Genomic DNA, 13,439 nt, shown 5'->3' with positions numbered 1-13,439 from the left:
GGTAACACAAGAAGAACATTGAAAGATATGAGTGTTTGGATGGTTCTACAGTAATGCTGTGAAACAGTCCCTGGAAAGATGGCATAGTTAAAATGGAATAATGTGCAGGTCAGTGTCAAGGGCATGGTGTAGTCTTCTGTATCTGTCATTGCATTGGCAAAGGAACAAGTAAATCTGCTGAACATTATTTAAACCTTTTTTTAAATTTTCTTTTCCAGTCACCTCTTGAATTTAGGTCTTTCAGATTTCAGATATGTCCCAGAAATTCTGCAGAACAGTGAAATATCATACTTACAATGTTTGAGGAATCAAGAGGAAAGTACTTAAACTCTTCAATGATCTGCTTTTCTGCTCATCTCCCTCCTTCTTGCCAGTGTAAATTATACCATATTAAACTCCCTCTTGCTGTGGAGACAAAACTAAGTGCACAAGAGGAAGAGTGGGAAGGGAAGAGGAAGGGAAAGAACGTGGTATTTGTGCACTACAAAGTAAACAGGTCCAAAAAAGTCTTAAGTTTTACAGGAAATGCACAACACCAAGTCACCCATCCCCTGCTACCTGCCTGCCCAGAACACAAAGGGGAATCTCTGGACGCACTCAATTTCGTTTTGGGTTGTGTCACTAGACCCAGGAACTGATGGGAAGAAAACATAGGTAGAAGAACCTTAATCTTGAGGCAGCCCTCTTTATTCCCAACTAAAAGCATCAGAGAGGGGCTTTCCTCTTCTCTTTGTAGAAAGAGCAGAAATCCCATTTCGCCCTCCTGTTCAGAACTGCCTGCCTGTACCTGCTCCTCCTGCCTCTGCTGGTCTGCTGTGTGTGTTTGGAATGAAAGATTTTCCCTGCAAGCCCTGAACCTCTTCCCTGGCCTGTCATGCTCTTATCAGCACAGGTTCCTCAGTGGGCCACAGTGATTTACTGTCCAAATAGTGCTGTTCTTTGTCAGAGATTGTGATCGAAAAGCCTTACTTTGCAGCTAATAAGAAACTCTTCCCTTTGCCTCATGTTTTTTTACCTTTCTTCAAATATTGTTTTACGAGCCCGTTGCTTGCTATCTGCCTGACACAGAAGCTGTGCCTCAGGGCATCATTTTCTCACCTCTAAGCCAGAGGGTTGTTGCTTTGATGCTGGGTTTGAAGAGCTTGGAACAGCTCCACGCAGGGTATCGACCCTGTCTGCCTAGGGCAATCTGCTCAGGTGAGGAAAGTTGCCTTCATGGTTCACACTGGCATTCGGGGCATTGCTGTTTTGTTTTGGTTTTTCCTGATACGTTTTATAAAGGGAGAGGGCTTGACATTTATCAGATGTTTGAAAATGGCAACATGAACAGGAATGGGAAAATGCCTGTTATTCACTGTATGTTTCTAAGGTTAAACTTCAAATGCTTGGGCACTTTGTTCTTAAGAGGTCAAAGTAGCAACTAGGAAAGGGGATTCTGGGCTGCAGCATACTTAAAAAAAAAGTAGGAAAAGACAACTATCCTTTCACTAGTCCACAACTTCAGTTCCTATTTGTCAAGTTTCTTCCCAAATAAGAAAGGTGATGTTTTCTTGTTGATATCAAGCAAACTAGACATTCTACTGCTTCATTTTCATTAGAAGCTTCCTATTAATTGTGCTATTTTCCAGAAAGATCCCGTTTCTATTTCTGCCTAGAAGTTCACATACTGAAAGTATGGCCATAACCTTTAAACAAAGTCCTGTCCTGAGATGCCTTCAACCATGTGGGAAGATTTGATAGCATGGACACTGCAAATGCTTTTTATCTTTAATTCAAGCACAAATACAAACAGACACACTCAGTTGAGATGATATTTCAAGCACAAGGCAATAGAGATTGCAATAGAGATGGCCAGACTACTCACAATTCCACTCTAAATTGATTTTTTCTTTTTCTTCTCCTTACTTTACATAGAGGCATGCAAGTGTGTATTTCACTATTTATCTTCATACTGTAGAAATGTGTATTTTACCTTATCATTTTTCTCAAATGCATGTTATTATCTCAGTGTACACCTGAATGGTGACTTGACAGCCTATCATTTTCACATGTTAGAACGCATTTTAAAGTGTCTATCAAAGGAGCCTGTTCTTAGCACCAGCTCTGTCACCCTTCAGCAGGGCTGCTTATTAATCATCATTCACATAAAAAGCTGTTTCCTTTGACTGTGCAGCCAACATGAGAAAAAGAAAAGGGCAAAAAGGTAAAGATGCATAGATTCTTTGAGATTTAGTGAAGTGCAGTTGAAGCTTGCGTGCCACCTCAAGATATTATCTTGTCAAATTCCGTACATTTTTAAAAGAATTCTAGAGCAATAAACGATAAGAGCTCCCAAGCCAATGCAGCTCTGCAGGTAGTGACGTAGATCAGCAGGGTTTCTAAACATCCTGCAGCACTCTTTGCAAGTACAGAGGTGCTAAACCTGACATCCCCTCCAAATTCCAACTGTAATTATTTTCTCTCCATTAATGTCTCATTGCATTTTCAATGGAGACATCATTCCTTGCTTTGTTCTGAGCTCATGTGTAACATTCCTCCATCACATTAAACTGCTGCCAATTTCTGCCCTGAAGGGGTCTGCAATTAAGTGGAGGATTAGTGCTACTCCTTGTTTGACCCAAAATAAGCTTGGGTCCTTGCTGAAGCAGAAACCTGCTCCAACTATTCTATTGGATGTCTTGGTTCTTGAAAGAAAAAGCAGACGTGGACTTCACACCTGGCTCAATGTGTGCTGATACAAGAAAGTCAAGGGTAGCTGTGTATCTTGTTTGCTGTTTAACCAGAGACCCAGAGGCTTCCTATGGCCCCAAATGGGCAAATTACTGATACAGTGTCAAACTTAACAAAACAGATCAGATTAACACCTTGCCTTTTATTTTCTTCTTCAAAAGGGTAATAAAACAGTATCTACTGCAAAAAGAGCTCCTTCTTATACTCTTCATGTAGCTTCTAAGTTGTATTAAGAGATTTTGGTGGTGGTGGAGTTTTGTTCTTTCAAGTCAGATTTGAATTTAGTTTGCGTATGCTGAGCATTTGTGTGATCTGCCTGGAAGTGCTCAGCATCAGTGATTTTGGTTGAGAGATAGTTCTGTGTTGGTGGCTCTCAGAGGGTGGCATTTCTCACCCTTTCCTGAATCTGAGCAGCTCTTGAGAACCCAGACTTTAATTAACGATGGCATCTCAGGCAGCTGCTGGTGGCTGCCCTCTTAGAGCAGAGTACATCTGTGGTCACACTGACAGCAGAGGGGGCAGGGAAGAGAAAATTAGGAAACCCGTATGCACGGAATTGGAAACCTATCTTCTGCTTGATTGTATTTTAGCAGTTAGAACTGAACTGTTTAGGACTGCCTAATTTTTTATAGGTTCTTAATTGTTGAACCAGCAGTTCAGCATTTCAGTCTCCTCTGCAGTTTTCACGTTGCTCGTGTCAGAAGAGATGTCTCTCATCAGCCAAGTACCCAGTGGCACAGGCACTGAGAGTGTCCAAAATGCCAGCTGCAATTAAACATTTCTGTTGTGAAGCCCCACAGTTTGTGCATGGTGATAGCAACTTCCCTCCCTGAGCACAAACTGGAGCCTGCCAACCTCAGCAGCAAGAAAACCACACGTCCTTCCTCAGGTACTCACAGGCACACGATACAGAGGCTCACATGTAGATTAAGCAATATATGACCATTCTGTGTACCATCTTCTGCTTACAGAGAGCAGAGGCAGAACTAACCTCAGTGCTGTTCTTAGATTTCTCCCTAAACTGATGGTCTACTATGTGACTGCTCACTTGGTGGCCTTGCTCCCTCTCTGTTACAAGTCATATTCAAATTCAGGGACAGATTTTTTAATTTTTTATTTAAATTCAACCCCCCTGTTACCCCTGAATAACAGGTACAGTCAAGAAAATAGTGCATTTTTATCACTGATTCTTTTTCTGATGTCACAGAGCTGACACAGGTTTTACTTTTGTCCATAACTATGTACACAGACAATATGTGATGGTGTAGTTTAGCACCAGGCTTGGCCTATAAATCTGAGCTGAGGGAGGCTGAGGCAGCTCCCCCTCCCTTTTCAGTGTGAAGTCCTGCTCATCTGCATTTAGCCTGAGTTTGCAGAGCCAGCAGTTCAAGTTGCCATCATTTCACTTGCAAAGACAGCACATTTGAGCTGAAGTCTATGGAATGCAATACAGAACAATGCTTCCTTCTCACTGGGGAGCGGCCCAAAAGGCTCTTGCTCGAATCCTCAGGGTTTATGTGGGACTCAGAGCTATCACTTCAGGTGGCTTGACCCATGTGGTTGTGACCTCCAGCCAACAGTCCTTCATCCTACACAAACAGAGCACTTTTCTCTTTGCTGCAGAGCAAACAGGTTTTAGATAGTGCAGATTTGCTTCCTTCAGGGCTGAAGGAGACAGAAGGCTGGAGCAATAAAATCCATTATATATATCATTTTGTATCTCCTTATCATGAACTCCTAAGAAAGGGAACTAAGAGGATCACTACTGAGAAAAGCACTATAATTGTAGCTCCTGAGCACCACATGGAGAAAATTGCCAAGGCAACCAATCATTCCACAGCAAGGGCAGAGGTAGTTGAGTTCTCCTGCTGTGCATCATCATATAGTAAGCAACATTTTTAAAAGGCTCTTGTAAAAAATAGGACAGAGGGGAGAAGAACGAGAGAAATTAATTTAGTCTATTTTTCTGCTTGTTCACTGATTGAGGTATAAGAGCAAATTATATGTGTGTCCTGCACCTGAGGACACTGGAGGCTGGCAAGGAACAGCTGCTTCCTTCAGAACAATGCAGAGCGTCTGACACATAGGACACTGGGCTAGTTTTACCTGAAAAAAATACACTTTTGTTTCTAATGTATTTTTAAATATGAAATCTGAACAAAAGTGCTCTTCTAATTTAGAAGCTTACATCTTGGCTCTTTATTTCAAATATTGTTTCTTGGGGATTGTTTGAAGTCAATAGCATCTTTGTGAATAGGATTTACTCCTGAAGTATGAGATTTGGAGATCAAATCTCTAAAAAGGGTATTCAAAGGGTATGTCCACAGCATCCTTCCACCATCAGCAAACTCCTCTGAAGCAGATCTTGCCCTGGATTCCTCCATCCCATTACTCCAAGCTACTTATCTGAGCTGCTAGAAATCACTTGTATAGCAGTACAGTGATGTACATGGCTGTGTCATCAGCTGAAGCAGGTAATTTTATTTTTTGTTCAAATTAACCTTTCCAGGCAGGTGTATCAGTGGTTCAGCCTGTACTGCTGCCCCACAAACAGTAAACCTGCACAACAAAGCCATGGCCAAGGCCAGGTACCCCAAGTACGAACAACTGCCAAAAAAATCCGCTGCAATTCTTCAGTGAACAGCACTTGTCACTTTTCCAATTCTAGACACTGCTTTCCTCCAGTGACCTTCCACTTAAACAAGGAATAATTATTGCTTCACAAATGACTGTTTCCATTTGTGTTTTTTTGTTTCACAAAAGTTTGCTCTTTTTTTGTTTTGAGCCATGCTGGCTCGTGCTAAATAGTTTGCAGACCAGACTGGAAGTGTTCTGGACCCACTTGTACAGATTCTGATTTCCACAAGTTGAACTGACCCCTAGTTTCTGTAACTAGAACTGTGTCCATCGTGCATGTGAGCATCAGAAGTGGGATTCACCTGGAATTGTCCTACAGTGATGTTCTTGTTGCATAGCTCAGCAGTAGCCATATAGCAGGGAACAAATCAAAAATATAACCAACAAAACAAAAACCCCACTATCTGTCTTTATTTGTATGACCTGAAACCAGACAACCACAATTAGTACACTCTGAAAAACTGAGCATAAAACTTTGTGGAAGAGCAGATGCCAGCTGGAAAGCTGAAGCATCACAGTAGCCTGTGCTGTTGTGTGACATTTTGCCTCAGAAAAGTAATATACTGATCTTTGTTTTATTGGAAATTAGCAGGGGTGATTTGTATTCAGACAGGTGTCTATCTAGTGGCAGACTAACTACAGAGCTCTCCTGCAGTGTGGTCTGATTTAGTGATGTTACAGCTAAAAACCAAGTAACACTTGCCCACACCTTTCTTTTACTAAAATTAAACTTCAGCTCATTCCTGGAGTTTGAATTCTCTTTGTTTGTACTTTGGTACCCTCCAAATGAAAACTGACATTCAAGGAACTGAAAAACAAATTCTTTAGTTAGCACAGGGCCCTCGAAGAAAGTGGTTTTTCCATACACACGAGGTGACCAGAGAGAGGGACGTCTCTCTTCTGTAATATTCTGAACCTATGGAAGGATGTTTGCTTGTTCTGCCATTCCAGATCCACTTTAATATTGATGTTTTAAGCCCCCACCCCTTTTAGGGTCCTCAAAGTAATCTGCATATCTTTTCATTGACAGATTCAGCTCTTTCCCAACCTTCATTTTAGTAGAAAAAATGAGTCCCAATTCCACTGTTTCACTCTTGCTTTTAAAAACCTTTCCTGTTTTATACATCGCCTTCAGCCTGCAATACCACATCTTTCCATAAAGAATTTAGGTGTGGGGTTTGTTTGGTTTGCTGAGGAAGGATACTTTTATGTCGAGGCAGACAACTGCAGTTGAGGGTATTTAGGTTGTGCCCACAGGGCTTCTCACAGAGTGAGCAGTGTGTGTAGCAAGTTATTACTTGACTTCTATGGCATTGCTAAAACAGATAGGGATAATACTTCACTATTTCAAGGTGATTCAAAACTAGAGTAGTGCTTGAAATCATGCTGAAACAGCCTCTTTTCCCTCAAATAGAAGGTGTAATGGAGGCAGTGGTTTGTTATTATTATGTATTTACCCAATCTCATCTAGATTTTACATGTTTTTGCCCTGTGGTTATGTCAAATAGAGAAGAATACGGGAAATATTATTATATGCTGTGAAGTAAATTGCTCTTATTTGCTGTTTTGTCCATAAAAGCTTCCTGGGGGAGCTAGGAGCTCAAAGGTAATTTTAGCTATGTCAGAGAGGGGCTTATGCACCAATGAAAGCATTATCCTCTTCCCTGTCCTCTTTGCCACCCCAAAGTGATTTGGGTTCCCCCTCTTCTTCTTCACTGGATTAGGACGGAGTCCATCTAGGGTGGCAGCGTTAACTGAGCTACTCAGAGCTGATTTGTTTATGAACTGCACTTGCAAATTCATCTGTGCAAGCACAAACTCAAAGCTTGTGCTCAAACCCATCTTTGAGACACAGTGGCTCCCCCTTCACACGAAGCTGACTACAGCCAAGTTCCCTTCTGGTATCACTTTGAATTACTGTGTTTGACAAAAATAATATAAATTGTGTTTGTACAAAACAGCTCTGGGCCCACCTTGTCTTTTTTGCATCCTTTGGGAAAGAATTGGACAGCACTAAGGTCATCCAGCTGGTGCTGCTTGGGCTCTTCTGGAACTGAGCCATGGATCAGTGGGCTCCTTTCTGGCAGCCTTTTGCCACTCCTGCTTTAGTTACTATGCTTTGCTTTACTCCAGTTTCCACACAAATTGTGCCTAAGTGTGCAGGAGATGTCTGGAACAAAGCTAGAGAAGTCTTGCCTGGTTTTTCTGGCTTTACAACCCCAGTCCTACACGTGTGCTCCTGGAAGCCTGATGTGCATCCCAGTGTCTTGGACTGAGAGAGCAAGACTCTCCTGAAGGCCTAGTGTTACAACTTTGGCTTGGCTCAGAGAAGTCAGGATCTTGTCAGTGCTCCTTTTGAGGCTGAGAACAGCATTCCCAGTCCAAGGAGCAAAGAGTGAGAGACAAACCAAGGTGTTCTACACATCAACACAAGGCACTTTATCCAGATTATTCCAGACAAAGAGCCTTATTTTTATGCCAGTGAAGTTTCGCCATGAAATGAGAACCTCTTTCCCTTCCCTTACATTTGAAGCAATGCAGATGCAGCTCCAGGTTATCAGGCCTGAGATGTGCAAACCTGTCTTTTTTGTCACTTCAAAGCTGTGCATTCTGATGTCTCTCAGGTCAACCTTTATCTCTCTAAATATATTGTAGGAGCAAAAAAGTTATTAAACTCTGGGGAGAAACTGGTTCCTTTCCTGTGAGACTTTGTTCACTCTCCTGTTCCCTGTGAATGTCATTGTATCTGCTGTTTGCTGAGCAGGAAATGCATTATTAAAGCAGTTTCTCCTCCATAAACTGCTTTGCATCTGACTGTTCCATTGTAAATCCATAGCCACAAAGTCAGGCCACCTTGGGATAACCCAACGTGAAATCTGACCTGATGAAAATGGTTCATGCCTCCCAGCCTGCATTGCAACCTGTGAGAAGGGCTTTTATTATTTATTCAAAACCTGTTTAAATCCCCCTTTTTCTGAAACAACCATTTTAAAAATATTAAAACACCACAGCTAAGCTGGGAGATTAAACAAGTTTAAACCTTATCATCGCAGGTGGGATATTAGTCCAATAAAATGAGGAGGGATGGCAGGCTGCATGGTAACTGGAGCCCCTTCTACTCAGTAACTAATCACCGAGAAAGCATTTGGGGAAGGAGGGGGAGAGGGGATGAGGGACTGACACAAACAATGCATCCAGGCTCCTGGCAACCCTCTCTGTTTACCATGGTGATGCACAAAACGAAGAATGCCACGCAGAGTAGCAGACCTGGATCTGTCCCCATAACACTTGCCCTAGATTCAAGTGCTCTGGGAGGCTGAAAATGTGACCTTCAGATATTTTTTCTGATGGGTGATGCTGCAGCTGGACAACACCGTTCCAAAGCTGTCAAAAAGCTGCAGAGTATTTGCCTACATTTCTTCCATTGCACATTTTTCTTCTAAATCTTTAGCTATCAATGCCTCTCTTCCATATTTCCACTCTTGTACTGATGCTTTTTAAAGAGAGCCACAGTCTTTCTGTGGGCCTTACTCACCCAGAAGTGTAATTTCATTAAAAGTATTTGAATTAAAACCCATCAAACTCCAAAGTTTTCAGGTGAGGGATGACTATTTAAAATAATATTCTCCTCTCTTGAGAGTAGTATTTTCTAATTGGCCATTCGTGTTCTAAGGTACCCTTACTTCTGGTTTCCAGTCAGGAGTAGCTTATGGGAACAACTTCAGTGTCCTACAGCTGGATCAGCCCTTCCCTTCTTTCCGCAGACTTCAGTCCCGTGATGCAGGAGGACCACAAGTGGAGGTACAGCCTTGGGAGCCCGACAAGAGATTGGGCACTTCTAATCCTGAGACAAGATGTGCCAAACAGGAGAATCCTGCACTGCCCAACAACGCGATGGGAAAGGGATTTATCAGTACAGGTACTTGGCCATCTGATTGGTGGGAGAATCATTTAATGCTAAGAGAAATTGCATTGGTTGCTTACAAGTTTAACCTTATTTTGTCACCAGCATTGAGACCTATGATGTTGGTCCCTTTCTAGGGCATCTTTACACTTTACAGACTTACAGTGGAGAGGATGCAACGTTAAAAAAAACCAAACAAAACAATCAGTGCAAGCAAGGTTTTAAGGGCTACATAACTGTCCTGAGTGAGGGGCAGTAATCACTCAGTGATTTTTCAGTAATTCAAGTTCATCAGCCTTGAGAAGTTTTAGTAGGAAAATTCTAACATGTAAAAAAAACTTACTGTGTATCACAGGTACTTAGGCAGGCAGTGTGCACTGTATAAACCCAAATCATTAAATAGCCCTTGGCCACTACTTAAAGTGAGACAAGTATCTGCCTGAGCTATGTACTTAAATGCTTAAGAGAGGAAAAAAGGGGGGCAAAGTTAATAGAAATCTCAGAGCACTAATAATGCAAGTGCAACTCCTAGAAGGAGAACTACTGAATGATGCATCCAGAAATAATTAGGAGTCTGAAAATAGTAAACAAAGTGCTTTGAAGGGGTCACCAGTGGGTGTGAAGGACAAACACAGTGTTGGAGACTGATGAGGAAAACCCTCTAACCTTGCTGGGGTGCCTGAGACCAGAGCAAGGAGGAGAATAGATCCAAAGCAGGTGTGGGATAGCCCAACTCTCAGGTATTTTTGACCACACCTGCCTGTAAGTCTGCTGCCCATGTTTCCAGCCCTTGATGATTGCATCTGCCTCTCCTATCATTGACACACTTTTTTTGGTGGGAATTGTAAAGAAACATTTAGTTGTGACTGAAGGAACACTCTACCAGGGAATGAGAAAAGGCTGATTTCAATGAATTAGAGATTTCCATGAGATTCTGAGGAGAAGCACAGAAGTGAATACATGGAGAGGATCCACATGGGCTACAGTGCACCTGATTCCTTTTGGAGGATGGACTTTCTACTCATGATGTAGTTCAGGTATGTTTCCAGCTCTCAACTCCGAAGGATTAGAGTGACTCCCCAGTTGGTTTGGGGTTGTGTTGGCATTCTTGGATTCTTTGGAGTTTCTTTAACCTCCCACTCACTATGGCCTCTGCAGTCCAAGACGTTTCCTTTTTCTGAGAGTGACACAGATCATTTCATCCCCATTCAGTATTCCTATATACAGTTAAATTTTATGTAAGGGATAATCATCACTTCCTATCTCAGCTGCATTAGTCTCTTCCTATATACTAACTTGTAATCAATATAAATTTGGAATATAATACAAGTTTAAAGTTTGCTGCCACAGTATTCCTGAATCAGAGGTTTGCAGAAAACGTCTCAGTCTGATGTGTGTGGCTACATGTCCCCACACCACATTGTCCAGTGGTGCCCAGTTTGTACTTGGCAAACCAGCCAGTGATCAGCCTCTGTTGCCCTGGCTGCTGTATTTTCAAGTATAACAAAAAGGTACCTTTGATGACTACAAACACAAGTGCTGCATACATGTCTCATTCAAGTCTAATGGCACTCAAGATGCCCAAAAATCAAGTTAATTATGTGGTGCACAGGAGGCCCAATACTGCTTTCCACTCTCAGGGGACAGTCCCAGTATTCTACAACACCATGTCCTCAGTGAAAGCCTCTTTAAATATGTCTTCTTTAATACAAGTAAAGCAGCTCTTTATCAGATCTCTCCGTATATATAGTCTCAATTTTATTATTTTTTTTTTTAATCAGACCGAATCCAAAATCCCTCTGGTTTTGAACGTTTATTAGGCTTTAGCACAAAGGTCACCCACGGAAGACAACCCATGCGGCAGCAGGTTCAGCGGCCGGCAGGGAGAGCCCCTCGCCCTCAGCCCTGCTGCAGGTGAAGCCCCAGGTGCGCATGGCGAGCTCTGACAACGGGGCACGTGGGAATGAGACGGGAATGAGATGGGCAAGGGGAGCCTCAGCCTGCTGCTGCCAGAGCATCACACAGGAGGTGTCACTGGAGTCTGCTTCTGCCACCTGAGGCTGAGAGGACGCAGCCCGTGCGTTGTGGCGCCTCGAGCCTTGGGCTGCGGCGACACCTCCCGGGAGCTGACGGCACCGGAGCGGCACCCGCCTCTCTCCTCCACTGCCCCGCCTCTTGTCCGGTCCACCATTTAGAAATAGCCTTTCGATTTTTAACATGGGGTGCAGAAACTTTCCCTATTTGACATTTGTTATATTAATTCCTCGGAGAAGCAGCCCTTTGTTTTACTACCAGGAAAACTTCTTATCTTGCACACAACACCAGTATTAAGCTTGTAGAAGACAAGATTCTAAGCTCTTTTCTATAGAAGAAGGTGCCTGGAATTTAACTGCTAAGTGAGTGAAAAATGTTTGAACAGTGGTAGTTAAGAGCCCTTTTTGTGTCTTAACCCAGTCAAAGAATCAGAACATTTGCCTGTATGGAAAAAGGCTGGCGGTTCTTGGGATTGGATCATCGGGATCAGTAAGTACCTGTATGCACTGGAAAGTCGTTAAGCCCCAGTTCAGCCCGAAGACTCCCAAATTATACATGGCCTTTGAAAGGTGATGTGTGAGAATGGAGGATACTCTTGGGGGATCCTTTGATAAGTCAGTTGTGGTGTGACTGGGGAAGTCATTCCCACATCAGCCCCTGTGCAGGTTCCTGTCAGTGGTTGGTGCCTGTCACAATCCAAAGGATACTGAGAATTTAAAACCCCTGTCAAAGGCAGAAGCTTACAAAATCTGAGCAGCAAGGAAGAACACAAAATTACTTGGGCTCACTTAGTAAAACCAAATGCCCTCGATAGTTCCTCACACCCCAATGGGATGCCAGTCCTTTACCAGGGGAACAGCCTGTTCACTCCAGGACAGAAGCCTCACAGTCCTAGCTGGCTCTTCGGGGAAATTCCCATGTTTGTATACCAACATAGATCTAAGGATGCACAAGTATCGTGCTAAGCTCCCTTTGTAAGTAAAACCTGGGATTTCACGCAGGCTCAAGTTGTGGGGAAACTGGCTATTGAGAACAAGAATCAGAACTGACTCCTTCATGTCACTGCAGAGACCCCTCCTGTTAGCTCAGTCACATCCTGTCTCCTGAGCATGTTTCATTCAGAAAAAAATGGTTCTTGCTACTCTTCAGAAACAAATATGAAGCAGTATCACTACATTCAGCCAAAAGAAGCTGAGGTCAAGCTGAAGTGGGACTTTAAACTGTTCTGCCAACTTGGACCCTTGCTGTCAGCTGCTCTGCAGTGGACAGTGGGACAGGACAGTATCTAACCACTCTCACTACCTTTTCCCCAGAAATGAGTGCTAGATTTGTAACAGCAAGAGTGTTCCTAGATGCTTGTTTTTCAGTCTCAGCTCTTGTCCATGAGGGGTTTTTTCTCCCTCCTTAACAGAATGGCACAGTCTTCAGCCTCCTCCCCTGGTTCCCATCTTCTTTGGAAAATAAACAGCTCTGATTGTTGTGCACTTGAGATTATGAAAACATCAAGTCCATTAGTATTTGGCAAAGTGCTCTCTCATTTCCTTCTGATGTAATAATTGAGAGAGAGGGAGCGGAGACGGCAAAGATAGCACAGGGCACAAGTTAATGACCTTCTCGCATGTATGTGTGGGCTCTTTGAGAGGGAGCCTTTTCCAAGCCCCATCTCGCCTCCACTCATACTGTTTCAGCTGAAACACTGCTTCAATGTGGCTTTTATTATTTGATCTGATGTCCCTTGGCCAGCCTTCAGAGGCAGCTAAATGGCAGGCAGGTGTGGGGGGGCTAAGAGACAAAAAGCAAATGGAGCTAATGCTTCGGCAGGCCTGCTGCACACAGGCCCTCGGCTCCAGCCCCGCAGGCAAATGCCACTGGTGCCCAGTTCCTCTTGCCTGCTTTGGTTTCACTTACACATTTAAGTCTAGGGGGAGAATGTGTCCTTCTTCGCTCTCTGAGGGAGATTCTTTGGAAGGCCTGATAAAAATCAGGACGTGGGTGGAATGGCTGAGTGTAGAAAGGGATCAGCTGTAGAAAGAAAATTAACTGAGGTCAGTGGTTGCTATTCTGTAAGTGTTGGACTGGCCACCCACTTACTTGATTGCCAAATTTGTGGCTTTACTCTGGGAGCCTCAAGCCA

The sequence above is a fragment of the Sturnus vulgaris genome, chromosome 19 (genome assembly GCF_052056855.1).
Source record: "Sturnus vulgaris isolate bStuVul1 chromosome 19, bStuVul1.hap1, whole genome shotgun sequence".
Taxonomy (NCBI): domain Eukaryota; kingdom Metazoa; phylum Chordata; class Aves; order Passeriformes; family Sturnidae; genus Sturnus; species Sturnus vulgaris.
The sequence above is the reverse complement of the archived record's forward strand: the minus strand, read 5'-3'. Positions refer to the sequence as shown.